This window comes from Adiantum capillus-veneris, chromosome 9 (genome assembly GCF_014529385.1).
Source record: "Adiantum capillus-veneris isolate H3 chromosome 9, ASM1452938v2, whole genome shotgun sequence".
NCBI lineage: Eukaryota > Viridiplantae > Streptophyta > Polypodiopsida > Polypodiales > Pteridaceae > Adiantum > Adiantum capillus-veneris.
The window spans coordinates 101,102,835-101,113,897 of record NC_140939.1 but is presented as its reverse complement, the minus strand read 5'-3'; positions in this window follow the sequence as shown (position 1 = coordinate 101,113,897).

The window sequence follows — 11,063 nt, the reverse complement described above, 5'->3', positions numbered from 1 at the left end:
GAGTGGTAGTATGTATTATTGTTTTGTTCCCACCCGTTTACATACAGTCCTCAAAAAATGACTAGTAAATGTGGGTTCTCAATTACTCACAAAATTGTGATGCAATCCGTATAAGCTATACAAATTGTAATGAACCAACTTAGTTAAATAGTGGACTTGATTGAACAAATGTATACAATTTAATCAATATATCAACAAACACACATATCAAGTGTGCACCTTGTATGGTAGTTGGTAGAAACACTGCACCTATGATGCAATATGCTTTGTAAGTTATCTTTTCCATGAATTTGCATGTCGCTTCAAACAAGCATGAGTTAAACATTAGGGCCCATAACACTTAGTATGCATGCATTTGACACAAACCTATCCGAACCCGCATTTTTATGCCTAGGATTTTGACGATAACTACATGAAAATATCACATTAAAAGTTGGACCATAGTAGAATGTGAAAACTCAATCACATCTAGGTACCAACAATGAAACATTTTCATTATCTGAACATAGTCGTGCTAAATAAAAAACCATCCTTCAATGTTGTTTATAGTACTTGTAACCTCAACACATCTGATACATACTCATGTGTGTAAAAATCCAAACTATGCATGCATGCAGATTTGGTCGACTTTCAAAGATAGAGGGATTTTTTTTTAATGTTATCCCTTGCTATCAAGCATGAGAAATTCAAGGAAGAGTTGCTTGATACTAAGCTTTTCCCACGAGCCTTGCTTCCATTGAGCTTCCCTTGTGAGCCTTCCCTTTTCAGAGTGTGTCTTGCTGCTTTGCCTCGTGGGACCACCTTCATATAATGGGGGGGGGGGGGGGGGAAGGGGGGGGGGGGGGGGGGCAAAATTACGGTGCCCCAAAGCTCAACAAAATAATAATAAAACATTTGAATTGAAGGTCTGCAGCGATGGCAGACTGTCGGGGAGAGAGAGAGAGAGAGAGAGAGAGAGAGAGAAGAAGAAGAAGAAGAAGAAAATCCGCTTGCATGTCACTCTACATTGGTCCTTTGCAGGCGACCAAGTGACAAAACATGCTCAATATACAGAGATGTTCCTCTTCGGCTCCATCAACACCATGAATGTTTTTGGCCTCCATAGCCTCTTTCTCCCTATAAGGGTTGATTCCCATGGTCCACTCTGTTGTCGGCGAGACCTCCTATGTAAGGGATCTCTTCTATAGAATTTTTCTGTCGACAAACCCCTCTTGAGAGCCAAGAGACCATGTCTGTTGAATGTAGAGAGAGAGAGAGAGAGAGAGAGAGAGAGAGAGAGAGAGAGAGAGAGAGAGAGAGAGAGAGAGAGAGAGAGAGAATAGACAAGAGACCCACCATGTACGCTTCCAAAGATTGATTTATATTGAGGACAAAATACATATATATAGGTGAGACCAAGTTGAGTAGAGTAAGCCATATATAGCTCCAACACTCCCACTCAAACAAAGGTCTCTAGATTTGGATTAAAAAACCCTTGGGGAGTTCAAGGGAAAAACCCAAGCCACTACAAATGTGAAAATATGAACCAGCAATAATGATGTGAAAGGGCATTGTGTATCTATGTACAAATATACAAGTGACCAAGAGCTCACAATGTACAAGTGTGGAGTGTGCACAGTGCATGGTACCTATATGATTACAATGTCATATGTACAACGCTACCATAATAGCAGAGAGGCTAATCTAGAATGAGTGAGGCCAAAGCAACTCCAAGCTCTCAACGCAAGAGGAAGAAGCATGACTGATTGAGACCTTTGGTAAAAATGTCGGCAATCATCTAGTCACTTGGACAATGTTTAATCATGATAGTGCCTTTGCGTACTTCATACCAGACATAGTGATAATGCACAACAATATGCTTTGACTCGTTATGTTGAACATAGTCTTTTGCAAGACTAATAGCACTTTGGTTATCACACCGCAAGGGTGTGCTAGAAAGAGGATAATGACCAATATCAACCATCATTTGTCAAATCCAAATCAGCTCACAAGATGCAAGTGATGCGGCAACATATTCAGACTCATTCGTAGAAACTATAACACAACGTTGTTTCTTGATGTTCAAGGAAATAAGACTACCATTTATGAAGAAGCAATTTACACTAGTAGACCGCATAGATAAATGTGAGCTCGCCCAATCTGCATTTGTGTAATCCAAAAGAGAGAGAGACTGCATAGAGTCTGATGTCAATTTTTTTTTATATACCAAACCAAAAGTTGTAGTGTCTTTTAAGTATTTCAATACATGCTTTGCTGCAGACCAATGCTTAAGAGAAGTACTTGCAAGACATTGTCCAAGATAATTAGCAACAAACAAAATATCAGGGTGAGTATTCATGCCAACAAACTGAATACAACCGATCAAGTTAGCATAGGAGGTTGATTTGTGACAAGCTGACCACCATTTTCAGAAGTGTTCTTTGTAGAACTCGCAGGACAAGGTGTGTTAACCGAATGTGCAGGTTCCAAACCAAATTTTTGAATAGTATCTGCAATAAACTTTGTCAAAGGAACAAAATACCTTTTGTGCACTTCCTTTGAATCTGAATGCCAAGAAATAAGTGAAGCTCTCCAAGATCCACCATATCAAATGTTGAAGACAACAACTTTTTCACAAATTCCAAATCATTGGAAACAAGGATGGTATCATCCACATAAAGAGCAAGAATCACAAAACTACCACCTTGGTGCTGTGAGCAGGATGGAAACAGACACAACGCCTCTATAATCACCCGACACACACTCTTGGGATAATACACACACATACACTATGGGGCACCACTCGGCTTACACAACCCACCTAGCCAAGACAGGGAACACACTGATGGAGTGAGAGGAGAGGCTCTATCCATTTTCCCACTCAACACACACACACACACACACACAAAATGCAACTCAAAAGAGGAATATTTTTTATGTTTATATACAATTGAGCTTGGGCCAACACCAATGGGGCAAATAGCTCACACAATATGGATGAAATATGCCAGATACAATCACAAATTTGAACAGAGGCTTCGCTCATAGGAGAAAATTACACAGCCAAAACAGCAGGAAAAAGTGAGGAATTTGGCAAAATGGGCAGCGGCCATAGCGTCTGGAGCGGCACAATATCAAAGTGCTCAAATCCGACCTCGGATGAGCAGTTTATGGCCAAAGCAGGCTCCAAAAACAACAAAAACTGAGTTGCGACTGTTCCTCCTCTTTTCTCCATGTTTTTTCTGGTTTTTTCTCAGGTTTTTGTGAGTCCATACTTTACTTTATCCCTTGGGCACCTTTGGCCTTTTGATTGACCTCACATGGACCCCGAACATGCCAAAAAATGACCACGCAGTGCGTTTTTGTCACCCTTCTACGTCCATCCGCACACTTGGCACTCAACTTTTTCCAACAGTGCATCCTACAATCACGTAAGTGACCCCCAAATACAATTCTCATGATGACCTTTCTGCATAATCATCACAAGAAAACATTCCCGTTGTGTCCTCGCTTACCCACGTGCAAGTATTGACCCCATTCGACCTCCTGACGCCACTAGATGCCATCTGACGCACCTGCTTACCTCATGTCGTTGGCCCGCTGATAGCTTCCTCAAGAAATTTTAAGCGCTACCAACTCCTCATTATTATAGATAAACACACTGATATTGGTGACAATGAAAATCGATGTACTATGTACACGTTGTCCTACCTGTACAAATGTGGGCTCCACGTAACCACCTGGCTCTGGAAAATGGGAAATTCTTTATTTGATGCACCATGCATGTGTATGTACATATGTGCAATCACTTATTCCAAAAAACTTCTAACATAATTTGCCGATCCCCTAGACTGCTAGATCATTCATGATCAGCAGCAAAAAGAGATAGGAGACTCGCCGCGTCATAGGTCTCCTCATCCCTCACAGACATTACTTGTTCTGTAGGCAACTCATCTTGCTCCACCATCATTAATCTAGCATGATATAATTTAAGACGCAATCCATTTACCCTTGACTTATGTAGAATCCCATCCAGGTTAGCCAGCTGATATGTACCATTCGAAAAACACTCCACTACCTTGAAAGGGCCTTCCCACTTAATTTGAAACTTCTTTTGGAATGTCTTGTCCAGCGTACTGTTGTAGCGCAAAACCAAGTCATGTTTCTTGATACCCTTACTTTTGACCTTTTCATCTATCTTTTCTAAAGCCTTATCTTGCATTTGCCCATAATGTTCCAATGAGCTCATCCTATCCAGTTGAACCTCTTGTACTTGTAAGAGCCTCTCTTTGAATGCATCACTGGACTGCCCAAGCAACTTCTCTAACATCTTGACCGCAGGCAACTCTACTTCCACATGCAATAGTGCTTCCTTTCCATATATCAAATGAAATGGAGTAAACCCTATACCTGTCTTCACCGAAGTACGGTAAGCCCATAATGCACTAGGCAATTCCAAATCCCAATTCTTTCCTTGGTGCTCAGTCACTTTCAAAAGAATTTGTACCAACTCACCATTGAATCTTTCATTTAAGCCATTACATTGTGGATAATAAGGAGTGGTATGCTGGTGCCTAATCTTCATCTTCGCGCATAAAAAGTCTAATAGATTAGCTCTAGATCCTGGCCCCTTGTCCAAAAGTAGCTCTAGTGGCACCCCAAACTTGCAACATATTTCATCGTACACAAATGTTGCCACATCCTTTCCTGTGATTTTATTAACTGCTATAGCCTCTGCCCATCTAGAGAGATAGTCCACTGTAGTCAAAATATAGCTTTTGCCCCTGCTTGTGATAGGTAACAGGCCTATTGCATCAATCCCCCACTTTTCAAACACATTAAATGCCATAATGGTTTTTCGTAGCTGTAGCTTCAACATTCTCTTCCCAAATGCTTGACACCTATTGCAAGACCTACACCAATGGTGAACATCCTTGTGCAAACTAGGCCATACATACCCCTCTTGCAAGATCTTATGCAAGATGATCTTTAGAGCAAAATGTCTGTCACATGCACCTTCATGATTCTCTTCCAACACTCTATAAAGCTCCTCCCGCCAAGGTACACATCTCAACACGATATCAACCCCTTTCATGTATAAGACATCACCAATTAATTTGTATTTGGATGCTCTACGCACAGAACCATACTTCTTAGACTTGTGAATGTCCTTCGGAATGATTCCTGTTAGCAAAAACTCCTCTTCTTGAGCCAAACTCTCCCGGTCCTCAACACAAATAGCTCCCTAATCATGCTTTGAGCTACTTCATGTGCCTCTCCATTTAGAGCATGTTTGATGTGTCTGATGCTCCATGCTTCAAAATTTTTTAACAGTCCTTTAATTCTGAAACACATTTCTTTCAATGAGATGTTCTTTCTCTTCCACACACCCAACACTTTCTTCACAACTAACAAGGCATCACCTTTTATGCTCAACCTTCTAATCCCATGCTTCAAACAAATGTGTAATCCAGCTTCCAATGTAGCATATTCAGCCTCATTGTTACTACGCACATCCAATTTGAACCCTCTCTTGCATACTAGCTTCCCCTCTGGATCGTAAAGTGCTATACCCCCTAAAGCCGCATCATGGCTCTTTCTATATGAGCCATCAAAGAACAACACATGTGCATTGCTGATCTGTGGCACTTCTTCAACTACTCTTTTCACCATCTCTTCCTTAACAAGAAGGGGATTCTCCTTGTAAGTCAACGAATCAGCTAGGGTAGCTCTTGTACTCTTTCTTCCATGAAAAAAGAGAACTCAAACTCTTGCATCTCAATTACCCATTTATTGACCACATTTGACATGTTAGTGTCATTAATTAACTGTGGAAAAAAGGTGTAACTCATTAAGAAAACTAATGGTCGTGGTAGCAAGTAACGACGAAATCGTCGACCGACAAGCAAATATTACACTGACCATCACTAGCTCTACTTCACTCGGTTTGCACAATACATTGCCCTCATATAATGGCTGCCCTTCCCCTTTTGCAATAGCATGGCTCCAATGGAATCATCCCCTACTGATGGATTTACATAAAATGCTTGCTCCTAATCAGGAGCCTGCATGGCTGATAACCCCCCTAACACCTCTTTCACCTCTTGAAACACTTCTTCACACTTGTCATCCCATTGCAATGGATCATGCTTTGCCACTTGTTGCGATGGATAAAGGAGCTGTGAAGACAATGGAATAAACCATGCCATGTACTTCACTTTGTGTATAAAGGTTGCCAATTGCTTTGTACTCGTAGGTGATGGAAGAAGAATAATAGACTTAACCTTGCCTGGATCAGCCTCAATGCCATTTTCTGACACCATGTGGCCCAATAACTTCACCCTTGGCTGTGTTAGATGACATTTCTTTGGATTTAGTTTTCCTCCACATTCATCATATTGAGCCAATACCATTTGCAGCTTCTCATGGTGTTCAGTCCTACTGCTGCAGACACAGAAGTTGTCCATAAAAGCTTTAACACAACTACCAATGAATGGTTCCAATACCCAATTTGCTCTCTCTTGATAGAAAGATGGTCCATTTGAAAACCCAAATCGCAATACCGTGTAGCAGTAACAACCCCATGCTGTAATGAAAGCTGTCTTTGTTCGGTCTTTAAGAGCAATCTTCAATTGAAAATAGCCTGAAAAACCATCACACACACTATACCTCTCATAACCTGCCACACTGAATCCAAGATCTAACTGATGAATGGAAGAGGATATGGGTTCTTCTTAGTGGCTGCATTTAAGGGTTTAAAATCTACACAAATCCTCCACTTTCCATCCTTCTTTGGGCTGACCACTACTGGACTCACCGATTATGTGGTCTCCACTGGGACTATGAACCCTGCCTTCAATAACTTGTCCACCTCTTCCCTCAAGGCTTCCATCTACTCTTGACCCATCCTTCTTAGCCTTTGCTACACTGTCTTAGCACCTTCCTTCAACTCTATATGCATCTCTTCTCCTTTGAACCCTCTAATCTCTTCATATGACGTAATGAACAAATTAGGAAAACTAGCCAGCATGTGCAAATATATCCCCTTCTCCATAGCTGAGAGGTCTCGACTGATCATTTGTGTCATCAATTCTTGCTTCTTTGACAATTCAACCTTGGTTTTCATCAGCCCTTCAATCACTTCATAAGGCCCTTCCCTTTCATCTTCAATCTCATTTGCAAATGCCACTAAACCAGACTCATGGATTTCTTTGTCCATCAGAAGAAATGCAACATCAACATCCTCATGACTACTGGTAGTACTATCACTGTCCTCGTCAGACACTGTGGAATAGTCCTCATCACTGGACTCATCCTCATCTTCATAAAGCTCTCTCAATACTTTCCTTGTGTCCATATCATATAGCTTCTTGGCACTTGCCTTTCCATAGAGGCAAATTGTACCATGTCAAATAGCTCCCACTGCATGTAACCATGGTCTACCCAGTATAATAGGATATGCTCCCGACCCCACTGGCATCACATGAAAATCAACCACCACCTTTGCATCATACGCCTCCACTTCTAAGCTCTTTACAACACCCAAACATTTTACTTTCCAATGTTTTGCCAATCTGATCCGAAAGCCTCACACCCCAATGTTAGAAGCTGGACACGCCCTACGGAAATTGACTACTCGACAGATTATCATTTTTTGTAATTATTCATTTATTGAGAAATCTCGACATTTCACCTTGTAACTATTGAGGCTTACAGAAGTTTTCAGGTTGTATCCCAATTTTGATAGTTAGATTGAGTAGATGGTTGAATTGGAACTTTAGGGTTTGAGAATTGTATGGTATTTATACCACTTTTTGACCTTAATGAAAAAAAACCTTTTTTCATTTTAAAAAAAGAGCTTTGAAGTCTGTGAGTGAGCGTACTCTGTATGAGAGAGAGTGTGAGCTTCATCTCGACGCTACGTGTGCACCGGTGGTCGCAATCGAGTGCGGATAAGTGCAGCGTGTTGCCCTCGACGAGAGCTACGCGCCGATACCTACATTGCGCGCGTACGGTCTGGTTTTGCGAGCTCCATCTACGAGCTTCATCTAGTGATTCGGTGAGCATAAGTTGTCCGATTTTGCATTGCAGCATATCCACGCGTTCACATTGAGTAGAGCTACACATTAGGCACTTTAGATTTTGGAAACGAAGACCTGCAAATTTCGGCCAGACATCCAACGTGATTTTGCACCGGGTGTTTTGGGTTGGGGTTTTGGTTCATAGACCTTAGGGAGAGCAACCTATTGGTGTTAGTAGGGTCTCCTTCAAGCTTTGTGGTGTTTCCAGTATGTTTGATTGGTGTTCGGCTCTAGAAAGCGTTGTACGAAGTTTCCTCTTATGCACTCTTGAAGGCTGTGACTTAGACATTGGGTAGAGACCTCTGTACGAATTAGTTAGGAGTCGGTCGAGTGGAGGTTGACACCTTATGCTTGCTTCCACGCGCCTGCGGGTCGTGCTTCGTCCTTAGCTGACAAATCTTGTTAGGTGAGTTCTCGTTGTGCTGATGTCCGTCGCGGCGTATCCATCCAACACTGGTGCCGCTGCCGGGGACGAAAACCTTAGGTAGGTGACCGAGACTAGTCCTTGAGGATAGGGATTTTTGGCTTGCCAAGAGTCGCGTTTTTCATTTAGATAGGATCAAAGGGTGGAGGACTCTCTAGGTCTTAGAGGGAGTCTAGGAAGCGTTTGTATGGCTTAGATCCTTTGACTTAGGTAGATTTAGGTAGACTGAGATATTTTTAGGTATTAGTTGAGTTCTTGAGTAGGAGTTGGAGTGGTAGAAGCGGTGAGAGGAGAGCTTGAGAGTCCGGAGAGGTCAAAAAGCAACCAAAACACCGTTATCACCATTTCACATGATGAGTAGGAGTAGAGTAAGTAGGACATCATGATTCAGGATCTAGAGCACTTCGTGCATGTATACTTTCTTGGTAAATTCATCACAAGTTTGTAAAAGATGCAAAAAGACGCAAAAGTGTGTTTGAAAGCTGAAGTGAATTCTAAAAGTTACTGTGAGTGTTTCTGATAGAGCTACACAACATCAAGAGCATTTCTATCAAAAAAAAAATTAATTTCAAACCAGGAGACATCCTACGCGTAGGATGTCTACATGCTAATCTGGTAGGAATTTTGGGATTTTGAGTTGACCAGTGTGTTCAGAAGGTGGGGTTTACCCTATTTTCAACTGGAAAGTGGAAATTTGTCCATATCTTGACAGGATAAGGCCAGCTAGACTGAAATTGCCAGACATCCTACCCAAATTGTGCCAAAGCATTATTTTAAGACCAAAACCAGATGATGGCTGTATGAACATGATCTGCATGATATATTGAGTGACTGAGAGGGGTTTCATCTCATTTGGGTGAGAAAATTGGGTTCAAAGCAGAATTTAGCACTTTTGACTGAAAAAGGTAAGAACGGCTAAAATTATGGACTTTTGAAATCCAAACCAAAATCTAAGCATACCACTGGGTTGCTGACATCAATGGGAAGCTGTGGGTCAAGTCTGGGGTCAAACAGGCCAAAAAGACATCCTACGCGTAGGATGTATTCAATGTGATTTTACACTCCAAACCTAATTTTGAGCATACTAAAGTGATCAGGAACTCAAGGGGAGCCTGTGTTTTGAATTTGAAGCCATTCTGATGAAAAATTCATCCTACACGTAGGATGTCTAAAGCAAGAAATTGAAGCCAGATACTGACAGTAGGCATAGCAAGGTGTTTTATAGCCTGAGGCAAGCCTCCTAGTCAATTTTGGTCCAAATTGGAGCTGATTAGACTGATCAAGATCAGCAACAGGCTGTCTAAACAGATTTTTGATCCATTGACCAGCTTATAGGTGTCCAAATCAAAAAGTAAAACAGCTATGGACTCAGCACATCAAGGGGAATCCATAGTGCAAAAATCCAGGCAAAACAAAGCAGGAGACATCCTACGCATAGGATGTCTATTGGGGCCTACTGAAGAGAAAATTTAACTAGGCTTAGACAGTGAGATTCCATTTGGCTTAATGATTCCAGAACTTCTTTCAGAAGTGAATTTGGACCTTGTTTGTCCATTTGAAGGAGCAAAGACTGAATTCAGACTTTTTCACGTAAATTGACCAACATCCGAGGGAAGTACAGTTCCAGATTAGCATACCTAATCCAGAGCATCAACAGTGTATAAAATACAGTAGTGGTTGAGATTAACTCTCCAGTTATACCAATCATTACTAAGATAACCTCTAGCAGTTAAATGCTTTGATTCGATTGCCGAAATTAAACGCTTGTGTACGGGTATATTCAGCAGCCAGCAAAGCAAGAAGTTGTGCGAAGACTGATCCTTTGCCAGGTGAGTGGTTGGATTTGTGATAAACTACATTGATAAGTTTGATGAATTTAAGATTAGGAAGATACATTTTTAGAGACCAGAAGGTGGCAGGTGACCAAGGTAGCTTAGTGTCCACCGAGGAGAATGTAACTCAGGCAAGGCTAGATTCACTAGCACCGATTATTGAGGAAGGTAGTGATACTGACACTTCGTCAGACAAATCTTTCTTCATGATGGGTAGTCAATAGCCAGGAGGTTTCACCTATGACGGACCAATGCCAGGAGGAAGCACCTCCCTAAATCCTTTGAATGATTCCAAGATCATTGTGATCTTCTTAGAGGGAACAAACTTGAGGGGAGCCCTAGTCTATTCTGACTATCGAGGACGCAAGTGCATTTGTATTGAAGAAAGTCCGGCTCAGAGATTGGAGATAATTTGAGTCTATGATGATGGATATAGATTCCGAGACGAAAAGGGGAACCACTATCTGATAGTCAGTAACCCTGAAGATTACAACAGATATGGAGATAACGTAGCGAAAGGAAAAATGGTTTCAGAAGCTCGACAACCGCCACCAAACATTAATCGGCATGGAGCAATTTTTATGTATGATAAGAAAACAACTAGGGTTTCAACTAATAATGAGAACGTGGGAATCTACAAGCATGAGAGTGAGGGAATAGTCGCTTACTTTCGCAGCAAAGAACCATACTTAAATGAATTGAGTAAAGAAAAGGTTCTTTACTTATTCTCTCATGAAACTTCTATGG